Consider the following 16,780-nt stretch of genomic DNA (forward strand, 5'->3'; position numbering starts at 1 on the left):
GATTTTTTAGCATCTGTTTCTTGTTGTTCTTGCAGCTGCTGCTCTTGTGCTGGCTCTGTTTTCTGAAGCTAGTGGAAAGTTTGCACCGCATATTCCGAGTTCGCAGAAACGTAGTTGCTATCTTTGGCACCTCCGGGACGTATGACAAGGCATTGTAGATTGGACAATATCAACTCTGGTATCCCTCTTTGTCACCAGAGCAGTGTAGAAGCCGCCGAAGACTTTTAGCGAACAAAGTCAGGTTGTATCCACATTATCGTCATCCATTTCTTTTCAGGTTCGTTTTTCCAGGAGTTCGTGGTTGTTTTTTCAGCTACTCGTCTAGAACTCTGAAGATTGTGTAGATGGTGTAGATGCACATGCTGTATCGTGCTAGGTTGTGGCTGAAGTCTCTGAAACGGTCTTTGGTCTTCCCTCTTCGTAGACGCAGGCATGTATGATATGCTACTGCAGTTGTAGTAGGTATTACTTCAGAAAAACGGCAGTCGTGAATGCAGGATAGCTCGTGTGAGCCAGAGCCTGCAATTAGTCTCCGGAGATGACTTCCTCCGGAGTCCAGGAGCGCCGCGTGGAGGCTGCAGGTTGGACTTTCGCTCCCTGACTACCTTGTGGAAGATGAGGGGGTGATAAGATGAAGTGGTGGGAGGGTGACTACATGATACGACCACAAGGCAGACAATCGGCGAACGTCTATCGCATGTAGATGCCGACGACTGCCCTGATTCGGACAGCCGCCGCGTCATCTACCTTAAACAGGAGGCGGCGTATGTAGTCAACGGCTGCCATGCGATGCCTGATGAAGACGTCAGCCACCAAGCCACGAACTCTTCTTTCGACGGCTTCGTCGGAATGGTCAAGGAGCAGCAGGCAGCGTAGAATCCTCGCTACATCCATTGAGTCCAGGTGCCTGGAGTAGGTCCGAAGAAGCTTGGCGATGAGCTCCAGGCAGCCGTCGCGGATGCCTGGTAGGCGGCTGTTGACGTTCGTCGTTAGGAGGACGACTAGCTCTTGGAGGCAACCCTCCGATCGGGAAAATTGGCGTAGGTTCTTCCGGATTTCCGGAAACACGTCCGGCGCGCCTCTTTCTAAGTTCCATGCAATCGCCTCAAGAATGGCGAGAAGGACGCTCGGGTGGAGCTGGCGGCGACGAAAAATTCGCGAAAAGAATCCCATGTCTGAACAGTACCAGAGTTAGGAGAGAGTAAATTGTTTTTTTAGGGTAAACTGTGCCCATTACTTTCTCATCGTTTCTTGAGTGACTGTCATTCACTGATTTCAACTTCTGGAGTCTCTGCTTGTAGTATCAAATTTATATCAACAAACAGATAGAAAGATAAGTGTTAATGCAGACATAATAAATAAGACGAGAGATTAAAAACAATTGGTACCTCTGCAGTGTAATGGCTATTTTCTTTGAACTCAGAGGGAAGTAAATTATTCAGATAAACGACACGGCTAGCACGGCCATCAGGTGGAGAAAGAGTGAACGATGACAGCGTCCATCCACTGTTTCCACCATAAAGGACAAGAAACAATGGCATCGTCGCTCCAAGAAAGTAGGTTTTGTTGCGGTAGCTTATATTGGGGGGTCTAGTCCACACACAGGGTATCAGCGGGGTCGGCGATCGACAACGGCAAAGCGACGTGCTGCCGTCCATTGTAGCTTGTCACGCTGCTTACACCGTCTCCTTTCCCGCCGTGGTCGACACGCATCCCCCATTGGTCGATGGAGCTTGGAGCTCCGTTAATATGGGCGTGCTGGCCATGTCACGTCGAGGCGGGGAAGTACCCGTATGCGTTCGATTTTGGTGCCGGTTGTCCTATCTGGGGTTCTCCCTGGCTTTTCGTCAGACACTTTCAGACATATGGCGGCACAGTTCCCTTAGAAGTCGGCCCAGGACACACATTGCCCAGGGGTGTTAGTCGTGACGTTGCCCACCTCTGTGAGGCCGACAACGGCGAGCCCCTTCAGCACCATCACCGCGACGAGCGTGGGCACGGCAAAGACTGAACACGTCTCAACTTCCTCTTGTCATGCCTCAGAATCCGCAACGGGGTCACAACGGCGAAGAAACGGCATGATTTGCCGTGCCCGTCCGCGGCCGCCGTGCGCCGTCTGCGAATGCCTGATGTTAGTGGGGAGTGTTTGAAGCTCTAATGTGATCACTGCAGTCTGCCCGTAAGTATTTACGTCATCCGTTTCACCATATCAGCAGGAAGGCTTCAAATTCTTGGCGAGAAGACGATGGTAATGTTTGTACTGATATTGCTTGATTCATTGATTGATGCGCAAGTCTGATTATAATTATTTTTTGACGGCTTCTGACAGGCTCTGGGGTAGTGACGAAAACCGGCTTGCCGTTGTTGGCCTCATCTATGTGGTCAGCGTTACGACTGTAGCCAGGATGAGATGCTATAATATCATAAGAGATGTAGAAATGATGGAGACCGAAAGTTGAGATGTGGAGCGGTCACTGCCAGAATTGGTTAGAAGTCCGAGCAAAGAAATTCAGTCAAGAGTCTTTGGGCGAGTCCAATCTCCTGGGGAAATCAGACGAGGACTCGAATTTTTCAGTGTCCTTCCGTAAAGCAGCCTCTGGGATGTTCAGGGTCGCTCTGAGAGAGTAAGAAAGGAAGGCAATATCAAATATCAATAGACCAGCTACGGATGAGGAAGCAACTCGGCAAAAGAAACTCGTTCATTTACTCCATACAAATATGCAAGTAAATTAGTAACGAAGTTACAGGTCATGAAAGGCAGGACGCAGCTCGCATTATTTGTAGACAGAAGGACTGAACAAGAGGAACTTGAAACCCAATAAGTTGCTTTGGCAAGGTTGCCTAAAAAGGAACAAATCCCCCAAGACTTACTGGAACTCAAAACCAAGGAGTTAAGTTGAACGTAGCTTAATTACAATAGGGGCTCGCCCTTATACTACTCACGTCCATGGTACGTAAGATGGTGAATGATGACTAATGTTCAGGGTTCACGCAGGAGCCCTGTTGCTGCAAAGAAGGTGATGAGGGCTTGAGGAGCTCGCAGCTTCAAAGTAAAAAAACGGACATGTTGGTGTTGATCTATGATTAACTAGTACTGGGAACGAGACAGAGAGGAGAGACGACAGGACAGGTGTTCAAACATTAGGCTAAGGGAGCATGCTGCTACCCGGAGGGGTACCCCGTCTGGTCACTTGTCTCTGCATTTTAGCACCTGTTCTCGAAGGTTCTCGGAGACGAGGATAAAAAGTCGTTCTTGTGATCAGCGGGCCAGAGAGATGCTTCTATCACTTTGATAACGAAGTAAAAATGCTAAAAGTGTGGGACAAGGCGAAGCATCATGAGTGCGTAGATGAAATCTTAGCCGTCTGGGTGTGATATTTAAATACATTATTATGTTGCCAATAAATTCTTTTGTTGGAAGTCTAGCACCTATCCTGTCGTCACTCCACATCTGTCCCGTTCCCAGTGGAAGTTCATCCTGCAAGAGGCCATAGCCGATGCTCTGGGATGGCCGGAGGCCCAAGCAGTTTAGGGAGGGCAAGTGCGGGTGTCCCAGTGGCTTCGTGCGACACAGCTAACATGGACTCCGTTAATATGGGCGTCCGGTAATGTAGACGGTTTTTTACGGGGAACAAATCTCTGCCGTGTGTTTTGGGTCGCGTTGATACGGAAACTCGCTTTTCGGACAATGGACACGTGCAGTAAGGTTCTACACCTATAGAGCGCTAGATAATTTCTGTGTTTGTTATTATGGATGACATCCCTATAGCCAAGGAACTTCGCCCATATTTGAGCATATGTTTCTCTGCATGCATCGCAGAAAGCACTTTTTCGAAAAAAGGGGAACGTGGCGTTCTACACGGGACATTCCAACCCATTGGGACGACCATCTAACTTGTCTGAAGAACTGACAATTAGTAAGTTGGATCGAGTGCACGGGTGTCTCAAGATCACCATGAATGCTGACATGGCTCATGCAGAGGGTTCTTCGCTTTCGGGTTTTAATATTTTTGAGCTTCGGGGGGGGGGGGGGGGGTAAAAATCGGGTGATTTTTTCCATAGTAAATTCGGCGAAGAATTGGGCGTGCACTCTTAACTCGGTACCCTTTAGTAAAGAGTAAAAAATCGCAATATTTTACCCTCTATTTCAGAAGTTACCAAGTACCCTCTGAGCAGTATTTTTTATAAAAGTTACAAAGACACCCACTACTTAGAGTTTACGGCCTTCAATCCAGCACCTACCCGTAAAGGTTACGCCAACGTGCGGCTTTTTATACAGGATGTTTATTTTTATTCGCAACAGAGTAGTGCTCATTTGTCAGGTGGGTTATGTGAATTTTTGCAAATTAATCGATCCGTAGAGACAAACACATGCATCAGGAAATGTCGAAAACGTTTGTAACTACGGATGGGTTAATTTGCGAAAATTATCGTAACCCACCTGCCAAATGAGCGCTGCTACGATGCGAATAAAAACAAACACCCTGCACGTCGTGCGGACATCGACAGACATTTACAGAACACACCAAGGTACCAAAATGCACCAGCAGAAAAGGAGATCTGTACATATGTATATTACAAAAACAGAAGTCTATCTAGAGGTCTTGTATCACGCCTGATGTTGCGAACACTTGAAAGGCCACATGCTGACACATTGTGCACAAGTGCGATTCTTAGGTGAGGAGAAGCCATGGTCGCTTTACCAAAGATATGTGGAACGAAAAACTATCTTCTAAATGAGAAGCAATGCATAAAAGTGCGAGGAAGCCAGCGAGTCAGAACAATTGACCTATTTTTGCTAAGCTGAACAGACCCAACGAAATGGGGAATTGCAGCAGAAAAAAATTTATTCCACATTCGTGTTGCAGATGCGAGCGTAAAAGGCGATACAGTATTACATAATACTCACACAACCTTGAGAAACATGAGTGTACAGTAACGCAGGAGACACTATACATTACTGCGTTATCAGCGCGGGAGGCGCTCTGGGACAAGTTTGTGAGGCATTGCGTTGAGCTGGTGACGGCACGTGAACCTGCATGTGGGATCCTGGGAACAAAAGTTGAGGGCATTGGGAGCAACATTTACGGAACCATTCAAAATGTTATTTGTTCATATACTGCTTTCTGATGCGCCCTCCAGCCACTGTCTAGAAGCAATTACATACGAAATGTGCTCTGACGGTTACAAGTAGTATGGGATCAGCTCAACTGGCCCACAACTCTCACAGTGGCCTGGACGCCATTAATGAGCAATTAGAGCTAATTGGGACCCCCCCCCAGTAATTAGGACCCACCAGGGAGTCATTACACTAATTGGGGTGCATCTAGGACGTGTCCAGACCACTGTGTGAGTTGTGGGCTAGTTGAGCTGATAAAAAATAAAAAAATAGGTAGAAAATAAAATAAAAAGATAGAGATAGAGTGGAGAGAAGGAGTTTAGTTGAGGATCAACGACGTCATCTTGAAGAAAGCGGCCCGGAACGGCCGCTGACCGTCGCTGGGCGACGGAGCACAGAGGCAGGTTGCAAAGCATCGCAGCACCAGTTCCGCACATCCTGTGACGTCAGCTGTGACGTCATCATGGCATGTCTGGGCAAGTTAGGACAGCTCTGGACATGCAAGGAGAAAAACACTCGTAATACAGAGGCTGGGAAAGCAAGAGTATGCAAACCATCAATAGCTAACAAGAAAAAACAATTAGTTACACAACAAATGAGCCCACCAGAACAGGAGCGCAGAACCATGCGACTGCTCCATCCGAGAGGCAGGCAGAAACTGACTCGTAATGGTTTTTGTCCTGTATAAACACCGCAGCTGCACCCCCTAGCGGTTACTTTCTCAACTAATCTCACAACAAAAGTATTAAGAATCACGCCAGCGCTACTCCCGGTCCCAAGGCAGAAGATGATAGAAAATGGTGGGAATGCCCGGACAACAGCAACCAGCACCCGACGTGCACGGGCACGAAAATCGCAAACAAAGCGGGAACAAAGTTGGCGAAAGCATTAGTTACACAACAAATCACCTCACCACAGTAGGAGCGCAGACCGATGCGACTGCTCTCGTCGACAGCCAGGGATCAAGTGACGACGGAGCGAACGACCGCACGTCTTCTCCCAACGAGAGCCAGAGGTGGACTGACGTAAGCGCCACTCTACGGGTGCTACGCATGCGCGCGCTCGTAGCGCCCTCTGCGCGCTCCTACCGCCACCTGCGAGAGGCTAAGAGAGAAGAGCATTCCTGCGCCCCCTGCTGGCCGTTCTCATTGGTCGTCAGGCTAAGTGAGAAGAGCATTCCTGCGCCCCCTGCTGGCAGTTCTCATTGGTCCAGACATCATCCTATTGTCTCAGGGCTACACTGTTTTTTTCCACTAATGCTCCTTTGGTCAATCTGCAGTGAAGCCACGGTATGACGTCATCATGCACCTGCGTGGCTCAAGGACGCGTGCGCTCTAGACAGGGGACCTATTATTTATTGAATCACTATCCCAAGATTATTTCCTTTATTCTTCTATAACGATTGCATAGGAAACTATTGCAGAAGAGCACCATGCATGAAAACTGATCGTAGGAATTCCAAAGTCTTACTAAATGAGACTTGCAAAAGAACAAAACATCCTAACATGTAACTCCATCAATGGCTAATAAGAGGACTAGGCACTCAACAAATCAACGCGCGCAGAACTCGGGGCAGCACTATCGTCAAGACGACAATGTTCCTTGTCAAAAAAGAAACAAATACTAAGCGTCAACAAAGGAAAGCATGCATATCGGGGCATATCAGGACACGTCAGGACAAATCGTACGACTGCTGGGCAACAGAGGAAAACAAACACTTGAACAGAGTGAAAAAGGCACTCACCATCATTTTTCCCGTTCACAGCATTCCCTCATTGTAAATCCACTCGTCACAAAATCCACCTGCATCGTCGAACACCATTCACCAGTGACGAACCACACATCCGCACCCCATCAGAGGCAGACAGAACCCCACCGAAGCTACGCTCTTCCACTGACGGCCAACGCCAGGAGCAGAATTTGCGTGTCGAGACCCGTCAGTGTCCAAGAGAGAAGTGAATCCTTGCGCCCCCTGCAGGCCGTTCTCATTGGTCGTAACGTCATCCTATTGTCTCAGGGCTACACAGTTTTTTTCCACTAATGCTCCTCTAGACAAGGTCAACCTGAAACAATAGTCTCTCGGTATGCGGTCATCATGCAGGTGCGTGGCTCAAGGATGCGTACGCTCTTGACAGGGCACCTGTTATTTATTGAATCACTATCCCAAGATTATTTCATTTATTCTTCTATAACGATTGCGTAGGAAACTATTGCAGAAGAGCACCATAGACAAGAGGAAATTGCAGCATTTCATTCCCAAAGTCTTACTGTACAGGAAAAAAAAAAAGGTTCAGCAAGACATAAAGTCACACACCTGTCCCCCTCGCGGTTACTCTCTGAACTAAATGAATCGCAAAATTATTAAGAATAGCTCTACTCCCATTCAAGGCAGCACTATCGTCAAGAATATGCCTTGTACAAAAAGAAAAAACTACATGTAGAAGGAAAGCATGTCAGAACAAGCCCAGGCATGTCAGCGCATGTTTGTCAGACAACAAGGGGGAAAAAGCGAAAAGAAACAAAGAAGGAAACCAGCATCAAACTATTTCCAAGCACACGCACTCCTCTTGTTCAAAAACAGTGCACATCATAAATCCGTCCAGGGCAATACACACTATTTTTCTATTGCCACACTTTTTTCCAGTGACGGTCAATGCATTGCTACAGACTGCGTGACGTCATCACATCCTGTCTGAAGAAGAAGACAGCGGCAAAGACTCCTATTAATTATTGAATCGCAAGATTATTTCCTTTGTCCTACTCTTAATGACATTGATTCTCTCATTAAAATTCAACAAAAAAGCACCCCGCATATTAACGATTTTCACCCCAAAGGCTCATCATGGTCATTAGAATTACAGTAAACTGCCACTGCTCTTTTAAAATAATAAGTGAGACCACTCAACATCACCTCCAGGCTTATGTAATACGTGACCCTTTCTATGCTCATACATTCGTTGTCTGAGGCTACACCTGCGAGCAAAAAAGGCGCGGAAGCCGGGTGGGCAAAGTTCCATTCGCGCATTGCGAGCATAAAGGCGGGAAAGGCTGCGAGCAAAGTTCTATTCGCGCATTCCAAAGCACAAGACAGAACGCCTTTACGGGAACACGATAGCATTCCTATACTATATTAATGATTATTGCATTGCAGTTTAGAAAAACTACAACTAAACTATAATTTTAGGAACCCAACTTTCTATGGAAACTATAATTGCCCTATTACTTGGATCGCTACTAATGAAGCGCTCCAATTTTTTCTCTCTTCCCATTTCAGCCTTGTCATGCAGGGAAGCAGACTCATATCCAACATAATTAATTTACACTGAGGGTGTCGTGCTTCAGGAATTCCTATCCTGCGCTCAGGTGCAAGCATTTCTTCACGGATACCTTTAACAGCTGACTTCCTCAACATATCGAACACCCAACAAAATCAAACAAACAATCAGAGAAACCCTCTTCTCAGCTGTACCATGCGACTGTCTTCTTCGTAAAATCGGTGATCTGAGGAAGAGAGCAGCGAAAAATTGCGCGCACTTGTGCTTGACTTTAAAAAAAAAAAAAAAAAACTGAAGCATATGCCAATAAACCAAGAAAAAGACACTCATGTCTGGTATCTGATAGTGCCACATACACAGACGCATTGTCGCAAAGAAAGCACAGGACAGGGATACACAAATTTCCTTAGGTGAGCAGGGAAAAGGCTTAAGACCTCAGGAATAATAGCAGAGTCACTGGACATCGCTACGCGGCTAACACAAGATAACAAGATAATAGCGGCGGGTAAAATTGCAACACTGCTAAACAAGCCCCAACATGCCATCATGACGTCGCAATCCAGGAAAAAGAAGCACGCGCGCGCACACAGCAGCTCAGGAATGCACAAGGAGAGGTGCTTTATAGGAATTTCTACTCCACACACTCAGATACCAGCATTTCTGCACAAATACCTATAACGGCTGACTTCCTCAACATATCGAGGAAAGCGAATACTAACACTCAACATATAACAAAAAAAAAAAGAAAAACAAATTCCATTCTCATGAACTCTCTCCTCTGCCGAGCGGCTTTCTCCTGCTCTACCTGGATGCTGACTGTTTCCCCTCATCTACATTCTGAGTAAAAGCCGTGAAAGGAGAAAAGAACCGCGAAAAATTACACGTATGTGTGCTCCAATAGCTGTAACTGCAAGAAACCGTAGCGCACGCCAATACACTGAGAAAAATACACCTATCTCTGCCACCAGATAATTCTTGCATAATGCCACATACACAGTCGCATTACCCTTGCGTAAAGAAAGCACAGGACAGGGATACACAAATTTCCTTAGGTGAGCAGGGAAAAGGCTGAAGACCTCAGGTCACCACACATCGCCACGCGGCTAGCACAACATGACAGCAACAACATACTAGCAGCGGGAAGAACTGCAACACTGCTAAACAAGTCCAGACATGCCACGATGACGTCACAAATCAGGGGAAAAAGCACACGCATGCACGCAAAGAGGACAACGCATTAAACACACGGAGCGCTCAGGAATAATCGTAGCGTTACCGCACATCGCTACGAAGCTCAACGTCTAACGCAAGACGGCAGCAACAAGATATTAGCGAAGGGTAAAAATTGCAACACTACTGAACAAGTCTAGACATGCGGCATCGAATGCGAAAACACTGGTGATCGGGGAAAAGGCCTAAGCCCGCGGCGGATCATCATAGAGCATACACAACTTCATTTTTCTACTTCGCGTAAACTAAACGCGGTCTGCTTGGAAAACGACGTACAAATTTTCTTAAGGAGCAGAGAAATATAGAAATTTCTACTCCGTGCTCAGATACCAGCATTTCTGCTCAAAAACCTGCAAAATTAAGCACTGCTTACTTCGTCAAGATATCGAACACCCAACAAAATCAAACAAACAACCCCACTTCCACTGGTAGAACACTATTCAGCTTTTACGCAGGAGGCTTTCTTCTACATAAAAGTAGAGAAAATAAGAAAAAGAGCAGCGAAATATTACACGCACTTTTGCTTGACTTAAAAAACCTGAAGCATATGCCAATAAACCAAGAAAAAGACACTCATGTCTGCTATATGATAGTGCCACATACACAGACGCATTACCCTTGCGTAAAGAAAGCACAGGACAGGGATACACAAATTTCCTTCAGTGAGCAGGGAAAAGGCTTAAGCCGTACCGCCTAGGAATAATCGGAGAATCACCGCTTATCGCTACGCGGCTAGCACAACATGACAGCAACAAGATATCAGCGAAGGGTAAAAATTGCAGCAAGAAAGACACTACTGAACAAGTCTAGACATGCGACATCGAATGCCAAAACACTGGTGATCGGGGAAAAGGGCTAAGCCTGCGGCGGATCATCATAGAGCATACATAAGTTCATTTCGCGTAAACTAAACGCGGTCTGCTTGGAAAACGACGTACAAAGTTTCTTAGGGAGCAGAGAAATATAGCAATTTCTACTCCGTGCTCAGATACCAGCATTTCTGCTCAAAAACCTGCAAAATTAAGCACTGCTTACTTCATCAAGATATCGAACACCCAACAAAATCAAACAAACAACCCCACTTCCACTGATAGAACACTATTCAGCTTTTACGCAGGAGGCTTTCTTCTACATAAAAGTAGAGAAAATAAGAAAAGAGCAGCGAAAAATTACACGCACTTTTGCTCGCATAGCAATAAGAGAAAAAAATAAAATAAAATAAAATATCGACACACACGCTAATAAACTGTGACAAAGACACCCATTTCTGCTATCAGATAATTATTGCATAATGCTAAATACTCATTTGCATTGTCCCTGCGTGAAGAAAGCACAGGGCAGGGATACACAATTTATCTTAAGCGAGCAGGGAAAGTCACTTCTACTCGAACAGCTTAATACCATAAAGTCTGAATTTTTGCAAAGCAAATAAAGCTTGAACAGCGCTACGAACGTGACAGACACATACTAACAAACAAACAAATAAACATACAAACAAACAAACAAACAAACACTTCTTTTCATTTCTATTGATAAAGGCGTAAACCACACTACAAGAACAAAGCACGCTGCTTCAGGAAAGCGTATCAAATGCATCGCAACAGGACCGGCTCTCATAAAATAGCCTGCCCAAAACGAAGACTTCACCAGGTTCGCGAGGTAATTCCATTAAAAACGCTCTCGGTCTATCCTACAGATAGCAATGCAAGCGCTGCTTCCCTTATTTTTTAAGCCACTATTCCACGCAATGGTAGATAAATGTATCACTCGTGTCACATGAAAAAGCACACACAAAGAACTTACTTGTCAAGTGGGATCCCTGGTTCAGGAAAGCGCGCGCGCACACACAGACACACACTCACATTTTCACAATCACAAACACAACGTCTATTCTCACAACCACATAAATCCATATTATTCCTCAGGTCAATAATTATCCTACCATCGTCAAAGGATGGCTCACTCTTGTATGCGATCGCAAAGCGATAGGTCCTCGTTCCGGATGTAATAGGATATCGCCACTCGGCCGACGCGAACCAAAAAAGAAAGAAAGGAATGCGCGTTCGCTATACCTCCACAAAGAAAACGGTGCCGTGCTTCTACGCAGCGCTCATCATACAGGAGTGAATTGTCTTCTTCGTTTTCCTTTTATTTTCTTGCACCCAAATATTTTGCAAGAATACTATAGAGCAGAACGGACAAATGTGAACATCATTCGCTACACACTGTAGCTCTCATCATTTTTAAACCAAACCACTTAACATGTGTTCATAGGTCTTCACTAAATAGGTGAGCCGATAATGACTCAAAATGAAATGAAATCAAATAAATAATCATTCCAGCATCGCTGGATGCAAGCTTGGGTACCCTGCTTGGGTCTGCTGGCGCTGGAATAAAAGATTTATCGCGAGGGTACTACAATGGTGAGCTCTGCTGCTGTTTAAGTGATAAAACAGTGCACCTGCTCGGGGAAAGGGATCGCGCGCGTCCAAACCGCGAGGCCCGCGTTGCGCTCGCACGGGGAATCGCGCGCGTCGCGTCCCGAGAACGGCTCCGCGCGCGGCTCGCGTGGGGCGCGGTTCGGGAGCACTGTTTTATCACTTAAACAGCAGCAGAGCTCACCATTGTAGTACCCTCGCGATAAATCTTTTATTCCAGCGCCAGCAGACCCAAGCAGGGTACCCAAGCTTGCATCCAGCGATGCTGGAATGATTATTTTATTTGATTTCATTTCATTTTGAGTCATTATCGGCTCACCTATTTAGTGAAGACCTATGAACACATGTTAAGTGGTTTGGTTTAAAAATGATGAGAGCTACAGTGTGTAGCGAATGATGTTCACATTTGTCCGTTCTGCTCTATAGTATTCTTGCAAAATATTTGGGTGCAAGAAAATAAAAGGAAAACGAAGAAGACAATTCACTCCTGTATGATGAGCGCTGCGTAGAAGCACGGCACCGTTTTCTTTGTGGAGGTATAGCGAACGCGCATTCCTTTCTTTCTTTTTTGGTTCGCGTCGGCCGAGTGGCGATATCCTATTACATCCGGAACGAGGACCTATCGCTTTGCGATCGCATACAAGAGTGAGCCATCCTTTGACGATGGTAGGATAATTATTGACCTGAGGAATAATATGGATTTATGTGGTTGTGAGAATAGACGTTGTGTTTGTGATTGTGAAAATGTGAGTGTGTGTCTGTGTGTGCGCGCGCGCTTTCCTGAACCAGGGATCCCACTTGACAAGTAAGTTCTTTGTGTGTGCTTTTTCATGTGACACGAGTGATACATTTATCTACCATTGCGTGGAATAGTGGCTTAAAAAATAAGGGAAGCAGCGCTTGCATTGCTATCTGTAGGATAGACCGAGAGCGTTTTTAATGGAATTACCTCGCGAACCTGGTGAAGTCTTCGTTTTGGGCAGGCTATTTTATGAGAGCCGGTCCTGTTGCGATGCATTTGATACGCTTTCCTGAAGCAGCGTGCTTTGTTCTTGTAGTGTGGTTTACGCCTTTATCAATAGAAATGAAAAGAAGTGTTTGTTTGTTTGTTTGTTTGTTTGTATGTTTATTTGTTTGTTTGTTAGTATGTGTCTGTCACGTTCGTAGCGCTGTTCAAGCTTTATTTGCTTTGCAAAAATTCAGACTTTATGGTATTAAGCTGTTCGAGTAGAAGTGACTTTCCCTGCTCGCTTAAGATAAATTGTGTATCCCTGCCCTGTGCTTTCTTCACGCAGGGACAATGCAAATGAGTATTTAGCATTATGCAATAATTATCTGATAGCAGAAATGGGTGTCTTTGTCACAGTTTATTAGCGTGTGTGTCGATATTTTATTTTATTTTATTTTTTTCTCTTATTGCTATGCGAGCAAAAGTGCGTGTAATTTTTCGCTGCTCTTTTCTTATTTTCTCTACTTTTATGTAGAAGAAAGCCTCCTGCGTAAAAGCTGAATAGTGTTCTATCAGTGGAAGTGGGGTTGTTTGTTTGATTTTGTTGGGTGTTCGATATCTTGATGAAGTAAGCAGTGCTTAATTTTGCAGGTTTTTGAGCAGAAATGCTGGTATCTGAGCACGGAGTAGAAATTGCTATATTTCTCTGCTCCCTAAGAAACTTTGTACGTCGTTTTCCAAGCAGACCGCGTTTAGTTTACGCGAAATGAACTTATGTATGCTCTATGATGATCCGCCGCAGGCTTAGCCCTTTTCCCCGATCACCAGTGTTTTGGCATTCGATGTCGCATGTCTAGACTTGTTCAGTAGTGTCTTTCTTGCTGCAATTTTTACCCTTCGCTGATATCTTGTTGCTGTCATGTTGTGCTAGCCGCGTAGCGATAAGCGGTGATTCTCCGATTATTCCTAGGCGGTACGGCTTAAGCCTTTTCCCTGCTCACTGAAGGAAATTTGTGTATCCCTGTCCTGTGCTTTCTTTACGCAAGGGTAATGCGTCTGTGTATGTGGCACTATCATATAGCAGACATGAGTGTCTTTTTCTTGGTTTATTGGCATATGCTTCAGGTTTTTTTAAGTCAAGCAAAAGTGCGTGTAATATTTCGCTGCTCTTTTTCTTATTTTCTCTACTTTTATGTAGAAGAAAGCCTCCTGCGTAAAAGCTGAATAGTGTTCTACCAGTGGAAGTGGGGTTGTTTGTTTGATTTTGTTGGGTGTTCGATATCTTGACGAAGTAAGCAGTGCTTAATTTTGCAGGTTTTTGAGCAGAAATGCTGGTATCTGAGCACGGAGTAGAAATTTCTATATTTCTCTGCTCCTTAAGAAAATTTGTACGTCGTTTTCCAAGCAGACCGCGTTTAGTTTACGCGAAGTAGAAAAATGAAGTTGTGTATGCTCTATGATGATCCGCCGCGGGCTTAGGCCTTTTCCCCGATCACCAGTGTTTTCGCATTCGATGCCGCATGTCTAGACTTGTTCAGTAGTGTTGCAATTTTTACCCTTCGCTAATATCTTGTTGCTGCCGTCTTGCGTTAGACGTTGAGCTTCGTAGCGATGTGCGGTAACGCTACGATTATTCCTGAGCGCTCCGTGTGTTTAATGCGTTGTCCTCTTTGCGTGCATGCGTGTGCTTTTTCCCCTGATTTGTGACGTCATCGTGGCATGTCTGGACTTGTTTAGCAGTGTTGCAGTTCTTCCCGCTGCTAGTATGTTGTTGCTGTCATGTTGTGCTAGCCGCGTGGCGATGTGTGGTGACCTGAGGTCTTCAGCCTTTTCCCTGCTCACCTAAGGAAATTTGTGTATCCCTGTCCTGTGCTTTCTTTACGCAAGGGTAATGCGACTGTGTATGTGGCATTATGCAAGAATTATCTGGTGGCAGAGATAGGTGTATTTTTCTCAGTGTATTGGCGTGCGCTACGGTTTCTTGCAGTTACAGCTATTGGAGCACACATACGTGTAATTTTTCGCGGTTCTTTTCTCCTTTCACGGCTTTTACTCAGAATGTAGATGAGGGGAAACAGTCAGCATCCAGGTAGAGCAGGAGAAAGCCGCTCGGCAGAGGAGAGAGTTCATGAGAATGGAATTTGTTTTTCTTTTTTTTTTTTGTTATATGTTGAGTGTTAGTATTCGCTTTCCTCGATATGTTGAGGAAGTCAGCCGTTATAGGTATTTGTGCAGAAATGCTGGTATCTGAGTGTGTGGAGTAGAAATTCCTATAAAGCACCTCTCCTTGTGCATTCCTGAGCTGCTGTGTGCGCGCGCGTGCTTCTTTTTCCTGGATTGCGACGTCATGATGGCATGTTGGGGCTTGTTTAGCAGTGTTGCAATTTTACCCGCCGCTATTATCTTGTTATCTTGTGTTAGCCGCGTAGCGATGTCCAGTGACTCTGCTATTATTCCTGAGGTCTTAAGCCTTTTCCCTGCTCACCTAAGGAAATTTGTGTATCCCTGTCCTGTGCTTTCTTTGCGACAATGCGTCTGTGTATGTGGCACTATCAGATACCAGACATGAGTGTCTTTTTCTTGGTTTATTGGCATATGCTTCAGTTTTTTTTTTTTTTTTTTTTTAAAGTCAAGCACAAGTGCGCGCAATTTTTCGCTGCTCTCTTCCTCAGATCACCGATTTTACGAAGAAGACAGTCGCATGGTACAGCTGAGAAGAGGGTTTCTCTGATTGTTTGTTTGATTTTGTTGGGTGTTCGATATGTTGAGGAAGTCAGCTGTTAAAGGTATCCGTGAAGAAATGCTTGCACCTGAGCGCAGGATAGGAATTCCTGAAGCACGACACCCTCAGTGTAAATTAATTATGTTGGATATGAGTCTGCTTCCCTGCATGACAAGGCTGAAATGGGAAGAGAGAAAAAATTGGAGCGCTTCATTAGTAGCGATCCAAGTAATAGGGCAATTATAGTTTCCATAGAAAGTTGGGTTCCTAAAATTATAGTTTAGTTGTAGTTTTTCTAAACTGCAATGCAATAATCATTAATATAGTATAGGAATGCTATCGTGTTCCCGTAAAGGCGTTCTGTCTTGTGCTTTGGAATGCGCGAATAGAACTTTGCTCGCAGCCTTTCCCGCCTTTATGCTCGCAATGCGCGAATGGAACTTTGCCCACCCGGCTTCCGCGCCTTTTTAGCTCGCAGGTGTAGCCTCAGACAACGAATGTATGAGCATAGAAAGGGTCACGTATTACATAGCCTGGAGGTGATGTTGAGTGGTCTCACTTATTATTTTAAAAGAGCAGTGGCAGTTTACTGTAATTCTAATGACCATGATGAGCCTTTGGGGTGAAAATCGTTAATATGCGGGGTGCTTTTTTGTTGAATTTTAATGAGAGAATCAATGTCATTAAGAGTAGGACAAAGGAAATAATCTTGCGATTCAATAATTAATAGGAGTCTTTGCCGCTGTCTTCTTCTTCAGACAGGATGTGATGACGTCACGCAGTCTGTAGCAATGCATTGACCGTCACTGAAAAAAAGTGTGGCAATAGAAAAATAGTGTGTATTGCCCTGGACGGATTTATGATGTGCACTGTTTTTGAACAAGAGGAAGTGCGTGTGCTTGGAAATAGTTTGATGCTGGTTTCCTTCTTTGTTTCTTTTCGCTTTTTCCCCCTTGTTGTCCTGACAAACATGCGCTGACATGCCTGGGCTTGTTCTGACATGCTTTCCTTCTACATGTAGTTTTTTCTTTTTGTACAAGGCATATT

At 45.1% G+C, this 16,780-nt stretch overlaps 1 long non-coding RNA gene across 1 annotated transcript; it reads right to left on the minus strand.

The window, feature by feature from the left end:
* Nucleotides 1-4,827: 4,827 nt before the first annotated feature.
* Nucleotides 4,828-11,645, minus strand: LOC135375947 (uncharacterized). The gene is made up of 2 exons (XR_010417449.1): nt 11,428-11,645; nt 4,828-7,182 (listed from the first exon to the last, which is right to left on the minus strand). It is a non-coding gene; the product is annotated as an uncharacterized LOC135375947 (long non-coding RNA).
* Nucleotides 11,646-16,780: the final 5,135 nt, after the last annotated feature.

Source organism: Ornithodoros turicata, unplaced genomic scaffold, assembly GCF_037126465.1.
Source record: "Ornithodoros turicata isolate Travis unplaced genomic scaffold, ASM3712646v1 ctg00000958.1, whole genome shotgun sequence".
NCBI classification, from domain to species: domain Eukaryota; kingdom Metazoa; phylum Arthropoda; class Arachnida; order Ixodida; family Argasidae; genus Ornithodoros; species Ornithodoros turicata.